The sequence below is a fragment of the Salmo salar genome, unplaced genomic scaffold (assembly GCF_905237065.1).
Source record: "Salmo salar unplaced genomic scaffold, Ssal_v3.1, whole genome shotgun sequence".
NCBI lineage: Eukaryota > Metazoa > Chordata > Actinopteri > Salmoniformes > Salmonidae > Salmo > Salmo salar.
In genome coordinates this window covers 255,001-267,500 of record NW_025548960.1, presented here as the reverse complement: position 1 = coordinate 267,500, position 12,500 = coordinate 255,001, and the positions used below count along the sequence as shown (strand labels likewise).

Here is a 12,500-nt window from a genome sequence, read left to right as displayed (position 1 = left end):
GTGCTGTAAGCATTTTGTCCACGAGGGTGTGCTCTTGCACTATTTCATCAGCAACACTGCCTTGTAGTAAGCATTTAATGATGAATTGACTAAATGTCTGTTTTATCAGTCTCACTTTGACTATATATGTTGTAGCAAGAGATTGTTTCTCGCTCACGGCCATATCAGCCTGGGTACGCCCGATCTCGTCTGATCTCGGAAGCTAAGCAGGGTCGGGCCTGGTTAGTACTTGGATGGGAGACCGCCTGGGAATACCAGGTGCTGTAAGAATTTTGTCCACGAGGGTGTGCTCTTGCACTATTTCATCAGCAACACTGCCTTGTAGTAAGCATTTAACCTGTTAGGGCTAGGGGGCAGCATTGACACGGCTGGATAAAAAACATACCCGATTTAATCTGGTTACCACTCCTACTCAGTAACTAGAATATGCATATACTTATTACATATGGATAGAAAACACCCTAAATTTTCTAAAACTGTTTGAATGGTGTCTGTGAGTATAACAGAACTCAAATGGCAGGTCAAAACCTGAGAGATTCCTTTACAGGAAGTGGCCTGTCTGACCATTTCTGGAACTTCTTTGCCATCTCTATCATTTACTAAGGATCTCTGCTCTAACGTGACACTTCCCACTTCTTCCATAGGCTCTCAGAGCCCGGGAAAAAGAGAATGTCGTCATTCCAGCCCCAGGCTGAAACACATTATCGCCTTTCTCAAGTGGCCCATCAAGAGACACTAGCTTATGCGCGTGACCCCGACCGCCCCCGCCTTTGGGATTTTTTCCTCTGTTTGCCGAAAAGGAGATTCCCTGTCGGAATATTATCGCTTTTCTACGAGAAAAATGACGTAAAAATTGATTTTAAACAGCGGTTGACATGCTTCGACGTACGGCAATGGAATACTTTGAATTTTATTGTCAGGAATTGCGCTAAGCGCGACACTTCTTTACTATTTCGGATAGTGTCTGGAACGCATCGAACAAAACGCCGCTATTCGGATATAACGATGGATTATTTTGGACCAAACCAACATTTGTTATTGAAGTAGACGTCCTGGGTGTGCATTCTGACGAAGACAACAAAAGGTAATGACATTTTTATAATAGTAAATATGATTATGGTGAGTGCTAAACTTGCCGGGTGTCTAAATAGCGAGCCCGTGATGCCTGGGCTATGTACTTAGAATATTGCAAAATGTGCTTTCACCAAAAGCTATTTTAAAATCGGACATATCGAGTGCATAGAGGAGGTCTGTATCTATAATTCTTAAAATAATTGTTATGCTTTTTGTGAACGTTTATCGTGAGTAATTTAGTAAAATGTTAGCGAATTCCCCGTAAGTTTGCGGGGGTATGCTAGTTCTGAACGTCACATGCTAATGTAAAAAGCTGGTTTTTGATATAAATATGAACTTGATTGAACAAAACATGCATGTATTGTATAACATAATGTCCTAGGGTTGTCATCTGATGAAGATCATCAAAGGTGAGTGCTGCATTTAGCTGTCTTCTGGGTTTTGGTGACATTATATGCTGGCTTGAAAAATGGGTGTCTGATTATTTCTGGCTTGGTACTCTGCTGACATAATCTAATGTTTTGCTTTCGTTGTAAAGCCTTTTTGAAATCGGACAGTGTGGTTAGATTAACGAGAGTCTTATCTTTAAATGGCTGTAAAATAGTCATATGTTTGAGAAATTGAAGTAATAGGATTTTGAAGATTTTGAAAATCGCGCCACAGGCTGGCAGTGGCTGTTACGTAGGTGGGACGAATTCGTCCCGCCGGTCCCATAGAGGTTAATGATGAATTGACTCAATGCAGCTTCCTGCCTTTTTAATAGGATCAAATTTCCTTGTGTTTTCAATTAGCATCTGCCTTGTATTTATAAGACAAACAAGAATATTGTTGCTGAATGCAGCTTGTGTGTGCTTTATGCTCCTTTGCCCTGTTCAAATTATGAAAGGAAATAAAGTTTGTATTTTATCCAACTACCTATGCTAAAAAGTGATGGGAACAGTGTTTGTAATTTCTTCTACTTTTTCAGTGACACAAAGTTCAAGCTGCTTATCTAATTGGTGAAAATGCAATGTCTGTTTATCACACTCACTTTGACTATATATGTTGTAGCAAGAGATTGTTCTCGCCTACGGCCATACCAGCCTGGGTACGCCCGATCTTGTCTGATCTCGGAAGCTAAGCAGGGTCGGGCCTGGTTAGTACTTGGATGGGAGACAGCCTGGGAATACCAGGTGCTGTAAGCATTTTGTCCACGAGGGTGTGCTCTTGCACTATTTCATCAGCAACACTGCCTTGTAGTAAGCATTTAATGATGAATTGACTAAATGTCTGTTTTATCAGACTCACTTTGACTATATATGTTGTAGCAAGAGATTGTTTCTCGCTCACGGCCATATCAGCCTGGGTACGCCCGATCTCGTCTGATCTCGTAAGCTAAGCAGGTTCGGGCCTGGTTAGTACTTGGATGGGAGACCGCCTGGGAATACCAGGTGCTGTAAGCATTTTGTCCACGAGGGTGTGCTCTTGCACTATTTCATCAGCAACACTGCCTTGTAGTAAGCATTTAATGATGAATTGACTAAATGTATTTTTTATCAGACTCACTTTGACTATATATGTTGTAGCAAGAGATTGTTTCTCGCTTACGGCCATACCAGCCTGGGTACTCCCGATCTCGTCTGATCTCGGAAGCTAAGCAGGGTCGGGCCTGGTTAGTACGTGGATGGGAGACCGCCTGGGAATACCAGGTGCTGTAAGCATTTTGTCCACGAGGGTGTGCTCTTGCACTATTTCATCAGCAACACTGCCTTGTAGTAAGCATTTAATGATGAATTGACTAAATGTCTGTTTTATCAGACTCACTTTGACTATATATGTTGTAGCAAGAGATTGTTTCTCGCCACGGCCATATCAGCCTGGGTACGCCCGATCTCGTCTGATCTCGGAAGCTAAGCAGGGTCGGGCCTGGTTAGTACTTGGATGTGAGACCGCCTGGGAATACCAGGTGCTGTAAGCATTTTGTCCACGAGGGTGTGCTCTTGCACTATTTCATCAGCAACACTGCCTTGTAGTAAGCATTTAATGATGAATTGACTAAATGTCTGTTTTATCAGACTCACTTTGACTATATATGTTGTAGCAAGAGATTGTTTCTCGCTTACGGCCATACCAGCCTGGGTACTCCCGATCTCGTCTGATCTCGGAAGCTAAGCAGGGTCGGGCCTCGTTAGTACTTGGATGGGAGACCGCCTGGGAATACCAGGTGCTGTAAGCATTTTGTCCACGAGGGTGTGCTCTTGCACTATTTCATCAGCAACACTGCCTTGTAGTAAGCATTTAATGATGAATTGACTAAATGTCTGTTTTATCAGTCTCACTTTGACTATATATGTTGTAGCAAGAGATTGTTTCTCGCCACGGCCATATCAGCCTGGGTACGCCCGATCTCGTCTGATCTCGGAAGCTAAGCAGGGTCGGGCCTGGTTAGTACTTGGATGGGAGACCGCCTGGGAATACCAGGTGCTGTAAGAATTTTGTCCACGAGGGTGTGCTCTTGCACTATTTCATCAGCAACACTGCCTTGTAGTAAGCATTTAATGATGAATTGACTAAATGTCTGTTTTATCAGACTCACTTTGACTATATATGTTGTAGCAAGAGATTGTTTCTCGCTTACGGCCATACCAGCCTGGGTACGCCCGATCTCGTTTGATCTCGGAAGCTAAGCAGAGTCGGGCCTGGTTAGTACTTGGATGGGAGACCGCCTGGGAATACCAGGTGCTGTAAGCATTTTGTCCACGAGGGTGTGCTCTTGCACTATTTCATCAGCAACACTGCCTTGTAGTAAGCATTTAATGATGAATTGACTAAATGCAGCTTCCTGCCTTTTTAATAGGATCAAATTTCCTTGTGTTTTCAATTAGCATCTGCCTTGTATTTATAAGACAAACAAGAATATTGTTGCTGAATGCAGCTTGTGTGTGCTTTATGCTCCTTTGCCCTGTTCAAATTATGAAAGGAAATAAAGTTTGTATTTTATCCAACTACCTATGCTAAAAAGTGATGGGAACAGTGTTTGTAATTTCTTCTACTTTTTCAGTGACACAAAGTTCAAGCTGCTTATCTAATTGGTGAAAATGCAATGTCTGTTTATCACACTCACTTTGACTATATATGTTGTAGCAAGAGATTGTTCTCGCTTACGGCCATACCAGCCTGGGTACGCCCGATCTTGTCTGATCTCGGAAGCTAAGCAGGGTCGGGCCTGGTTAGTACTTGGATGGGAGACAGCCTGGGAATACCAGGTGCTGTAAGCATTTTGTCCACGAGGGTGTGCTCTTGCACTATTTCATCAGCAACACTGCCTTGTAGTAAGCATTTAATGATGAATTGACTAAATGTCTGTTTTATCAGACTCACTTTGACTATATATGTTGTAGCAAGAGATTGTTTCTCGCTTACGGCCATATCAGCCTGGGTACGCCCGATCTCGTCTGATCTCGGAAGCTAAGCAGGGTTGGGCCTGGTTAGTACTTGGATGGGAGACCGCCTGGGAATACCAGGTGCTGTAAGCATTTTGTCCACGAGGGTGTGCTCTTGCACTATTTCATCAGCAACACTGCCTTGTAGTAAGCATTTAATGATGAATTGACTAAATGTCTGTTTTATCAGACTCACTTTGACTATATATGTTGTAGCAAGAGATTGTTTCCGCTTACGGCCATACCAGCCTGGGTACTCCCGATCTCGTCTGATCTCGGAAGCTAAGCAGGGTCGGGCCTGGTTAGTACGTGGATGGGAGACCGCCTGGGAATACCAGGTGCTGTAAGCATTTTGTCCACGAGGGTGTGCTCTTGCACTATTTCATCAGCAACACTGCCTTGTAGTAAGCATTTAATGATGAATTGACTAAATGTCTGTTTTATCAGACTCACTTTGACTATATATGTTGTAGCAAGAGATTGTTTCTCGCTTACGGCCATATCAGCCTGGGTACGCCCGATCTCGTCTGATCTCGGAAGCTAAGCAGGGTCGGGCCTGGTTAGTACTTGGATGGGAGACCGCCTGGGAATACCAGGTGCTGTAAGAATTTTGTCCACGAGGGTGTGCTCTTGCACTATTTCATCAGCAACACTGCCTTGTAGTAAGCATTTAACCTGTTAGGGCTAGGGGGCAGCATTGACACGGCTGGATAAAAAACATACCCGATTTAATCTGGTTACCACTCCTACTCAGTAACTAGAATATGCATATACTTATTACATATGGATAGAAAACACCCTAAATTTTCTAAAACTGTTTGAATGGTGTCTGTGAGTATAACAGAACTCAAATGGCAGGTCAAAACCTGAGAGATTCCTTTACAGGAAGTGGCCTGTCTGACCATTTCTGGAACTTCTTTGCCATCTCTATCATTTACTAAGGATCTCTGCTCTAACGTGACACTTCCCACTTCTTCCATAGGCTCTCAGAGCCCGGGAAAAAGAGAATGTCGTCATTCCAGCCCCAGGCTGAAACACATTATCGCCTTTCTCAAGTGGCCCATCAAGAGACACTAGCTTATGCGCGTGACCCCGACCGCCCCCGCCTTTGGGATTTTTTCCTCTGTTTGCCGAAAAGGAGATTCCCTGTCGGAATATTATCGCTTTTCTACGAGAAAAATGACGTAAAAATTGATTTTAAACAGCGGTTGACATGCTTCGACGTACGGCAATGGAATACTTTGAATTTTATTGTCAGGAATTGCGCCAAGCGCGACACTTCTTTACTATTTCGGATAGTGTCTGGAACGCATCGAACAAAACGCCGCTATTCGGATATAACGATGGATTATTTTGGACCAAACCAACATTTGTTATTGAAGTAGACGTCCTGGGTGTGCATTCTGACGAAGACAACAAAAGGTAATGACATTTTTATAATAGTAAATATGATTATGGTGAGTGCTAAACTTGCCGGGTGTCTAAATAGCGAGCCCGTGATGCCTGGGCTATGTACTTAGAATATTGCAAAATGTGCTTTCACCAAAAAGCTATTTTAAAATCGGACATATCGAGTGCATAGAGGAGGTCTGTATCTATAATTCTTAAAATAATTGTTATGCTTTTTGTGAACGTTTATCGTGAGTAATTTAGTAAAATGTTAGCGAATTCCCGTAAGTTTGCGGGGGTATGCTAGTTCTGAACGTCACATGCTAATGTAAAAAGCTGGTTTTTGATATAAATATGAACTTGATTGAACAAAACATGCATGTATTGTATAACATAATGTCCTAGGGTTGTCATCTGATGAAGATCATCAAAGGTGAGTGCTGCATTTAGCTGTCTTCTGGGTTTTGGTGACATTATATGCTGGCTTGAAAAATGGGTGTCTGATTATTTCTGGCTTGGTACTCTGCTGACATAATCTAATGTTTTGCTTTCGTTGTAAAGCCTTTTTGAAATCGGACAGTGTGGTTAGATTAACGAGAGTCTTATCTTTAAATGGCTGTAAAATAGTCATATGTTTGAGAAATTGAAGTAATAGGATTTTGAAGATTTTGAAAATCGCGCCACAGGCTGGCAGTGGCTGTTACGTAGGTGGGACGAATTCGTCCCGCCGGTCCCATAGAGGTTAATGATGAATTGACTCAATGCAGCTTCCTGCCTTTTTAATAGGATCAAATTTCCTTGTGTTTTCAATTAGCATCTGCCTTGTATTTATAAGACAAACAAGAATATTGTTGCTGAATGCAGCTTGTGTGTGCTTTATGCTCCTTTGCCCTGTTCAAATTATGAAAGGAAATAAAGTTTGTATTTTATCCAACTACCTATGCTAAAAAGTGATGGGAACAGTGTTTGTAATTTCTTCTACTTTTTCAGTGACACAAAGTTCAAGCTGCTTATCTAATTGGTGAAAATGCAATGTCTGTTTATCACACTCACTTTGACTATATATGTTGTAGCAAGAGATTGTTCTCGCTTACGGCCATACCAGCCTGGGTACGCCCGATCTTGTCTGATCTCGGAAGCTAAGCAGGGTCGGGCCTGGTTAGTACTTGGATGGGAGACAGCCTGGGAATACCAGGTGCTGTAAGCATTTTGTCCACGAGGGTGTGCTCTTGCACTATTTCATCAGCAACACTGCCTTGTAGTAAGCATTTAATGATGAATTGACTAAATGTCTGTTTTATCAGACTCACTTTGACTATATATGTTGTAGCAAGAGATTGTTTCTCGCTTACGGCCATATCAGCCTGGGTACGCCCGATCTCGTCTGATCTCGTAAGCTAAGCAGGTTCGGGCCTGGTTAGTACTTGGATGGGAGACCGCCTGGGAATACCAGGTGCTGTAAGCATTTTGTCCACGAGGGTGTGCTCTTGCACTATTTCATCAGCAACACTGCCTTGTAGTAAGCATTTAATGATGAATTGACTAAATGTATTTTTATCAGACTCACTTTGACTATATATGTTGTAGCAAGAGATTGTTTCTCGCTTACGGCCATACCAGCCTGGGTACTCCCGATCTCGTCTGATCTCGGAAGCTAAGCAGGGTCGGGCCTGGTTAGTACGTGGATGGGAGACCGCCTGGGAATACCAGGTGCTGTAAGCATTTTGTCCACGAGGGTGTGCTCTTGCACTATTTCATCAGCAACACTGCCTTGTAGTAAGCATTTAATGATGAATTGACTAAATGTCTGTTTTATCAGACTCACTTTGACTATATATGTTGTAGCAAGAGATTGTTTCTCGCTTACGGCCATATCAGCCTGGGTACGCCCGATCTCGTCTGATCTCGGAAGCTAAGCAGGGTCGGGCCTGGTTAGTACTTGGATGTGAGACCGCCTGGGAATACCAGGTGCTGTAAGCATTTTGTCCACGAGGGTGTGCTCTTGCACTATTTCATCAGCAACACTGCCTTGTAGTAAGCATTTAATGATGAATTGACTAAATGTCTGTTTTATCAGTCTCACTTTGACTATATATGTTGTAGCAAGAGATTGTTTCTCGCTTACGGCCATATCAGCCTGGGTACGCCCGATCTCGTCTGATCTCGGAAGCTAAGCAGGGTCGGGCCTGGTTAGTACTTGGATGGGAGACCGCCTGGGAATACCAGGTGCTGTAAGAATTTTGTCCACGAGGGTGTGCTCTTGCACTATTTCATCAGCAACACTGCCTTGTAGTAAGCATTTAATGATGAATTGACTAAATGTCTGTTTTATCAGACTCACTTTGACTATATATGTTGTAGCAAGAGATTGTTTCTCGCTTACGGCCATACCAGCCTGGGTACGCCCGATCTCGTTTGATCTCGGAAGCTAAGCAGAGTCGGGCCTGGTTAGTACTTGGATGGGAGACCGCCTGGGAATACCAGGTGCTGTAAGCATTTTGTCCACGAGGGTGTGCTCTTGCACTATTTCATCAGCAACACTGCCTTGTAGTAAGCATTTAATGATGAATTGACTAAATGCAGCTTCCTGCCTTTTTAATAGGATCAAATTTCCTTGTGTTTTCAATTAGCATCTGCCTTGTATTTATAAGACAAACAAGAATATTGTTGCTGAATGCAGCTTGTGTGTGCTTTATGCTCCTTTGCCCTGTTCAAATTATGAAAGGAAATAAAGTTTGTATTTTATCCAACTACCTATGCTAAAAAGTGATGGGAACAGTGTTTGTAATTTCTTCTACTTTTTCAGTGACACAAAGTTCAAGCTGCTTATCTAATTGGTGAAAATGCAATGTCTGTTTATCACACTCACTTTGACTATATATGTTGTAGCAAGAGATTGTTCTCGCTTACGGCCATACCAGCCTGGGTACGCCCGATCTTGTCTGATCTCGGAAGCTAAGCAGGGTCGGGCCTGGTTAGTACTTGGATGGGAGACAGCCTGGGAATACCAGGTGCTGTAAGCATTTTGTCCACGAGGGTGTGCTCTTGCACTATTTCATCAGCAACACTGCCTTGTAGTAAGCATTTAATGATGAATTGACTAAATGTCTGTTTTATCAGACTCACTTTGACTATATATGTTGTAGCAAGAGATTGTTTCTCGCTTACGGCCATATCAGCCTGGGTACGCCCGATCTCGTCTGATCTCGGAAGCTAAGCAGGGTTGGGCCTGGTTAGTACTTGGATGGGAGACCGCCTGGGAATACCAGGTGCTGTAAGCATTTTGTCCACGAGGGTGTGCTCTTGCACTATTTCATCAGCAACACTGCCTTGTAGTAAGCATTTAATGATGAATTGACTAAATGTCTGTTTTATCAGACTCACTTTGACTATATATGTTGTAGCAAGAGATTGTTTCTCGCTTACGGCCATACCAGCCTGGGTACTCCCGATCTCGTCTGATCTCGGAAGCTAAGCAGGGTCGGGCCTGGTTAGTACGTGGATGGGAGACCGCCTGGGAATACCAGGTGCTGTAAGCATTTTGTCCACGAGGGTGTGCTCTTGCACTATTTCATCAGCAACACTGCCTTGTAGTAAGCATTTAATGATGAATTGACTAAATGTCTGTTTTATCAGACTCACTTTGACTATATATGTTGTAGCAAGAGATTGTTTCTCGCTTACGGCCATATCAGCCTGGGTACGCCCGATCTCGTCTGATCTCGGAAGCTAAGCAGGGTCGGGCCTGGTTAGTACTTGGATGGGAGACCGCCTGGGAATACCAGGTGCTGTAAGAATTTTGTCCACGAGGGTGTGCTCTTGCACTATTTCATCAGCAACACTGCCTTGTAGTAAGCATTTAATGATGAATTGACTAAATGTCTGTTTTATCAGACTCACTTTGACTATATATGTTGTAGCAAGAGATTGTTTCTCGCTTACGGCCATATCAGCCTGGGTACGCCCGATCTCGTCTGATCTCGGAAGCTAAGCAGGGTCGGGCCTGGTTAGTACTTGGATGGGAGACCGCCTGGGAATACCAGGTGCTGTAAGCATTTTGTCCACGAGGGTGTGCTCTTGCACTATTTCATCAGCAACACTGCCTTGTAGTAAGCATTTAATGATGAATTGACTAAATGTCTGTTTTATCAGACTCACTTTGACTATATATGTTGTAGCAAGAGATTGTTTCTCGCTCACGGCCATACCAGCCTGGGTACTCCCGATCTCGTCTGATCTCGGAAGCTAAGCAGGGTCGGGCCTGGTTAGTACGTGGATGGGAGACCGCCTGGGAATACCAGGTGCTGTAAGCATTTTGTCCACGAGGGTGTGCTCTTGCACTATTTCATCAGCAACACTGCCTTGTAGTAAGCATTTAATGATGAATTGACTAAATGTCTGTTTTATCAGACTCACTTTGACTGTATATGTTGTAGCAAGAGATTGTTTCTCGCCACGGCCATACCAGCCTGGGTACGCCCGATCTCGTTTGATCTCGGAAGCTAAGCAGGGTCGGGCCTGGTTAGTACTTGGATGGGAGACCGCCTGGGAATACCAGGTGCTGTAAGCATTTTGTCCACGAGGGTGTGCTCTTGCACTATTTCATCAGCAACACTGCCTTGTAGTAAGCATTTAATGATGAATTGACTAAATGCAGCTTCCTGCCTTTTTAATAGGATCAAATTTCCTTGTGTTTTCAATTAGCATCTGCCTTGTATTTATAAGACAAACAAGAATATTGTTGCTGAATGCAGCTTGTGTGTGCTTTATGCTCCTTTGCCCTGTTCAAATGATGAAAGGAAATAAAGTTTGTATTTTATCCAACTACCTGTGCTAAAAAGTGATGGGAACAGTGTTTGTAATTTCTTCTACTTTTTCAGTGACACAAAGTTCAAGCTGCTTATCTAATTGGTGAAAATGCAATGTCTGTTTATCACACTCACTTTGACTATATATGTTGTAGCAAGAGATTGTTTCTCGCTTACGGCCATATCAGCCTGGGTACGCCCGATCTCGTCTGATCTCGGAAGCTAAGCAGGGTCGGGCCTGGTTAGTACTTGGATGGGAGACCGCCTGGGAATACCAGGTGCTGTAAGCATTTTGTCCACGAGGGTGTGCTCTTGCACTATTTCATCAGCAACACTGCATTGTAGTAAGCATTTAATGATGAATTGACTAAATGTCTGTTTTATCAGACTCACTTTGACTATATATGTTGTAGCAAGAGATTGTTTCTCGCTTACGGCCATACCAGCCTGGGTACTCCCGATCTCGTCTGATCTCGGAAGCTAAGCAGGGTCGGGCCTGGTTAGTACTTGGATGGGACACCGCCTGGGAATACCAGGTGCTGTAAGCATTTTGTCCACGAGGTGTGCTCTTGCACTATTTCATCAGCAACACTGCCTTGTAGTAAGCATTTAATGATGAATTGACTAAATGTCTGTTTTATCAGACTCACTTTGACTATATATGTTGTAGCAAGAGATTGTTTCTCGCTTACGGCCATATCAGCCTGGGTACTCCCGATCTCGTCTGATCTCGGAAGCTAAGCAGGGTCGGGCCTGGTTAGTACTTGGATGGGAGACCGCCTGGGAATACCAGGTGCTGTAAGCATTTTGTCCACGAGGGTGTGCTCTTGCACTATTTCATCAGCAACACTGCCTTGTAGTAAGCATTTAATGATGAATTGACTAAATGTCTGTTTTATCAGACTCACTTTGACTGTATATGTTGTAGCAAGAGATTGTTTCTTGCTTACGGCCATACCAGCCTGGGTACGCCCGATCTCGTTTGATCTCGGAAGCTAAGCAGGGTCGGGCCTGGTTAGTACTTGGATGGGAGACCGCCTGGGAATACCAGGTGCTGTAAGCATTTTGTCCACGAGGGTGTGCTCTTGCACTATTTCATCAGCAACACTGCCTTGTAGTAAGCATTTAATGATGAATTGACTAAATGCAGCTTCCTGCCTTTTAATAGGATCAAATTTCCTTGTGTTTTCAATTAGCATCTGCCTTGTATTTATAAGACAAACAAGAATATTGTTGCTGAATGCAGCTTGTGTGTGCTTTATGCTCCTTTGCCCTGTTCAAATGATGAAAGGAAATAAAGTTTGTATTTTATCCAACTACCTGTGCTAAAAAGTGATGGGAACAGTGTTTGTAATTTCTTCTACTTTTTCAGTGACACAAAGTTCAAGCTGCTTATCTAATTGGTGAAAATGCAATGTCTGTTTATCACACTCACTTTGACTATATATGTTGTAGCAAGAGATTGTTTCTCCCTTACGGCCATACCAGCCTGGGTACTCCCGATCTCGTCTGATCTCGGAAGCTAAGCAGGGTCGGGCCTGGTTAGTACTTGGATGGGAGACCGCCTGGGAATACCAGGTGCTGTAAGCATTTTGTCCACGAGGGTGTGCTCTTGCACTATTTCATCAGCAACACTGCCTTGTAGTAAGCATTTAATGATGAATTGACAAAATGTCTGTTTTATCAGACTCACTTTGACTATATATGTTGTAGCAAGAGATTGTTTCTCGCTTACGGCCATACCAGCCTGGGTACTCCCGATCTCGTCTGATCTCGGAAGCTAAGCAGGGTCGGGCCTGGTTAGTAC

The 12,500-nt window shown here is 43.4% G+C and overlaps 28 non-coding genes and 4 pseudogenes across 28 annotated transcripts in view; all 32 read left to right on the top strand.

The window, feature by feature from the left end:
- Positions 1–12, top strand: part of LOC123734175 (5S ribosomal RNA) — a 119-nt gene extending 107 nt beyond the window's left edge. Inside the window, exon 1 of the ribosomal RNA XR_006764475.1 lies at positions 1–12. This exon is cut by the window's left edge and continues 107 nt beyond it. This is a non-coding gene — a ribosomal RNA (5S ribosomal RNA).
- A 139-nt stretch (positions 13–151) lies between these two features.
- LOC123734432 (5S ribosomal RNA) lies at positions 152–270 on the top strand. The gene has a single exon (XR_006764731.1). It is a non-coding gene; the product is annotated as a 5S ribosomal RNA (ribosomal RNA).
- A 1,869-nt stretch (positions 271–2,139) lies between these two features.
- Positions 2,140–2,258, top strand: LOC123734506 (uncharacterized; annotated as a pseudogene).
- Positions 2,259–2,397: 139 nt separating this feature from the next.
- Positions 2,398–2,516, top strand: LOC123734383 (5S ribosomal RNA). Its single transcript, XR_006764682.1, has one exon. It is a non-coding gene; the product is annotated as a 5S ribosomal RNA (ribosomal RNA).
- A 139-nt stretch (positions 2,517–2,655) lies between these two features.
- Positions 2,656–2,774, top strand: LOC123734267 (5S ribosomal RNA). Its single transcript, XR_006764566.1, has one exon. It is a non-coding gene; the product is annotated as a 5S ribosomal RNA (ribosomal RNA).
- Positions 2,775–2,913: 139 nt separating this feature from the next.
- Positions 2,914–3,031, top strand: LOC123734564 (uncharacterized; annotated as a pseudogene).
- A 139-nt stretch (positions 3,032–3,170) lies between these two features.
- LOC123734353 (5S ribosomal RNA) lies at positions 3,171–3,289 on the top strand. The gene has a single exon (XR_006764652.1). It is a non-coding gene; the product is annotated as a 5S ribosomal RNA (ribosomal RNA).
- Positions 3,290–3,427: 138 nt separating this feature from the next.
- LOC123734537 (uncharacterized) lies at positions 3,428–3,546 on the top strand (annotated as a pseudogene).
- Positions 3,547–3,685: 139 nt separating this feature from the next.
- LOC123734299 (5S ribosomal RNA) lies at positions 3,686–3,804 on the top strand. The gene has a single exon (XR_006764598.1). It is a non-coding gene; the product is annotated as a 5S ribosomal RNA (ribosomal RNA).
- Positions 3,805–4,212: 408 nt separating this feature from the next.
- On the top strand, positions 4,213–4,331 carry LOC123734441 (5S ribosomal RNA). The gene has a single exon (XR_006764740.1). It is a non-coding gene; the product is annotated as a 5S ribosomal RNA (ribosomal RNA).
- Positions 4,332–4,470: 139 nt separating this feature from the next.
- LOC123734940 (5S ribosomal RNA) lies at positions 4,471–4,589 on the top strand. The gene has a single exon (XR_006765125.1). It is a non-coding gene; the product is annotated as a 5S ribosomal RNA (ribosomal RNA).
- Positions 4,590–4,727: 138 nt separating this feature from the next.
- Positions 4,728–4,846, top strand: LOC123734266 (5S ribosomal RNA). Its single transcript, XR_006764565.1, has one exon. It is a non-coding gene; the product is annotated as a 5S ribosomal RNA (ribosomal RNA).
- Positions 4,847–4,985: 139 nt separating this feature from the next.
- Positions 4,986–5,104, top strand: LOC123734349 (5S ribosomal RNA). Its single transcript, XR_006764648.1, has one exon. It is a non-coding gene; the product is annotated as a 5S ribosomal RNA (ribosomal RNA).
- Positions 5,105–6,973: 1,869 nt separating this feature from the next.
- LOC123734440 (5S ribosomal RNA) lies at positions 6,974–7,092 on the top strand. Its single transcript, XR_006764739.1, has one exon. It is a non-coding gene; the product is annotated as a 5S ribosomal RNA (ribosomal RNA).
- A 139-nt stretch (positions 7,093–7,231) lies between these two features.
- On the top strand, positions 7,232–7,350 carry LOC123734284 (5S ribosomal RNA). The gene has a single exon (XR_006764583.1). It is a non-coding gene; the product is annotated as a 5S ribosomal RNA (ribosomal RNA).
- A 138-nt stretch (positions 7,351–7,488) lies between these two features.
- Positions 7,489–7,607, top strand: LOC123734265 (5S ribosomal RNA). Its single transcript, XR_006764564.1, has one exon. It is a non-coding gene; the product is annotated as a 5S ribosomal RNA (ribosomal RNA).
- Positions 7,608–7,746: 139 nt separating this feature from the next.
- LOC123734397 (5S ribosomal RNA) lies at positions 7,747–7,865 on the top strand. The gene has a single exon (XR_006764696.1). It is a non-coding gene; the product is annotated as a 5S ribosomal RNA (ribosomal RNA).
- A 139-nt stretch (positions 7,866–8,004) lies between these two features.
- LOC123734348 (5S ribosomal RNA) lies at positions 8,005–8,123 on the top strand. The gene has a single exon (XR_006764647.1). It is a non-coding gene; the product is annotated as a 5S ribosomal RNA (ribosomal RNA).
- A 139-nt stretch (positions 8,124–8,262) lies between these two features.
- LOC123734298 (5S ribosomal RNA) lies at positions 8,263–8,381 on the top strand. Its single transcript, XR_006764597.1, has one exon. It is a non-coding gene; the product is annotated as a 5S ribosomal RNA (ribosomal RNA).
- A 408-nt stretch (positions 8,382–8,789) lies between these two features.
- Positions 8,790–8,908, top strand: LOC123734439 (5S ribosomal RNA). Its single transcript, XR_006764738.1, has one exon. It is a non-coding gene; the product is annotated as a 5S ribosomal RNA (ribosomal RNA).
- Positions 8,909–9,047: 139 nt separating this feature from the next.
- LOC123734939 (5S ribosomal RNA) lies at positions 9,048–9,166 on the top strand. The gene has a single exon (XR_006765124.1). It is a non-coding gene; the product is annotated as a 5S ribosomal RNA (ribosomal RNA).
- Positions 9,167–9,305: 139 nt separating this feature from the next.
- LOC123734264 (5S ribosomal RNA) lies at positions 9,306–9,424 on the top strand. The gene has a single exon (XR_006764563.1). It is a non-coding gene; the product is annotated as a 5S ribosomal RNA (ribosomal RNA).
- A 139-nt stretch (positions 9,425–9,563) lies between these two features.
- Positions 9,564–9,682, top strand: LOC123734347 (5S ribosomal RNA). Its single transcript, XR_006764646.1, has one exon. It is a non-coding gene; the product is annotated as a 5S ribosomal RNA (ribosomal RNA).
- A 139-nt stretch (positions 9,683–9,821) lies between these two features.
- Positions 9,822–9,940, top strand: LOC123735031 (5S ribosomal RNA). Its single transcript, XR_006765216.1, has one exon. It is a non-coding gene; the product is annotated as a 5S ribosomal RNA (ribosomal RNA).
- A 139-nt stretch (positions 9,941–10,079) lies between these two features.
- Positions 10,080–10,198, top strand: LOC123734369 (5S ribosomal RNA). Its single transcript, XR_006764668.1, has one exon. It is a non-coding gene; the product is annotated as a 5S ribosomal RNA (ribosomal RNA).
- Positions 10,199–10,337: 139 nt separating this feature from the next.
- LOC123734505 (uncharacterized) lies at positions 10,338–10,455 on the top strand (annotated as a pseudogene).
- A 409-nt stretch (positions 10,456–10,864) lies between these two features.
- LOC123735030 (5S ribosomal RNA) lies at positions 10,865–10,983 on the top strand. The gene has a single exon (XR_006765215.1). It is a non-coding gene; the product is annotated as a 5S ribosomal RNA (ribosomal RNA).
- Positions 10,984–11,122: 139 nt separating this feature from the next.
- On the top strand, positions 11,123–11,241 carry LOC123734962 (5S ribosomal RNA). Its single transcript, XR_006765147.1, has one exon. It is a non-coding gene; the product is annotated as a 5S ribosomal RNA (ribosomal RNA).
- A 138-nt stretch (positions 11,242–11,379) lies between these two features.
- Positions 11,380–11,498, top strand: LOC123734174 (5S ribosomal RNA). The gene has a single exon (XR_006764474.1). It is a non-coding gene; the product is annotated as a 5S ribosomal RNA (ribosomal RNA).
- Positions 11,499–11,637: 139 nt separating this feature from the next.
- On the top strand, positions 11,638–11,756 carry LOC123734933 (5S ribosomal RNA). Its single transcript, XR_006765118.1, has one exon. It is a non-coding gene; the product is annotated as a 5S ribosomal RNA (ribosomal RNA).
- A 408-nt stretch (positions 11,757–12,164) lies between these two features.
- Positions 12,165–12,283, top strand: LOC123734273 (5S ribosomal RNA). Its single transcript, XR_006764572.1, has one exon. It is a non-coding gene; the product is annotated as a 5S ribosomal RNA (ribosomal RNA).
- A 139-nt stretch (positions 12,284–12,422) lies between these two features.
- Positions 12,423–12,500, top strand: part of LOC123734961 (5S ribosomal RNA) — a 119-nt gene continuing 41 nt past the window's right edge. Inside the window, exon 1 of the ribosomal RNA XR_006765146.1 lies at positions 12,423–12,500. This exon is cut by the window's right edge and continues 41 nt beyond it. This is a non-coding gene — a ribosomal RNA (5S ribosomal RNA).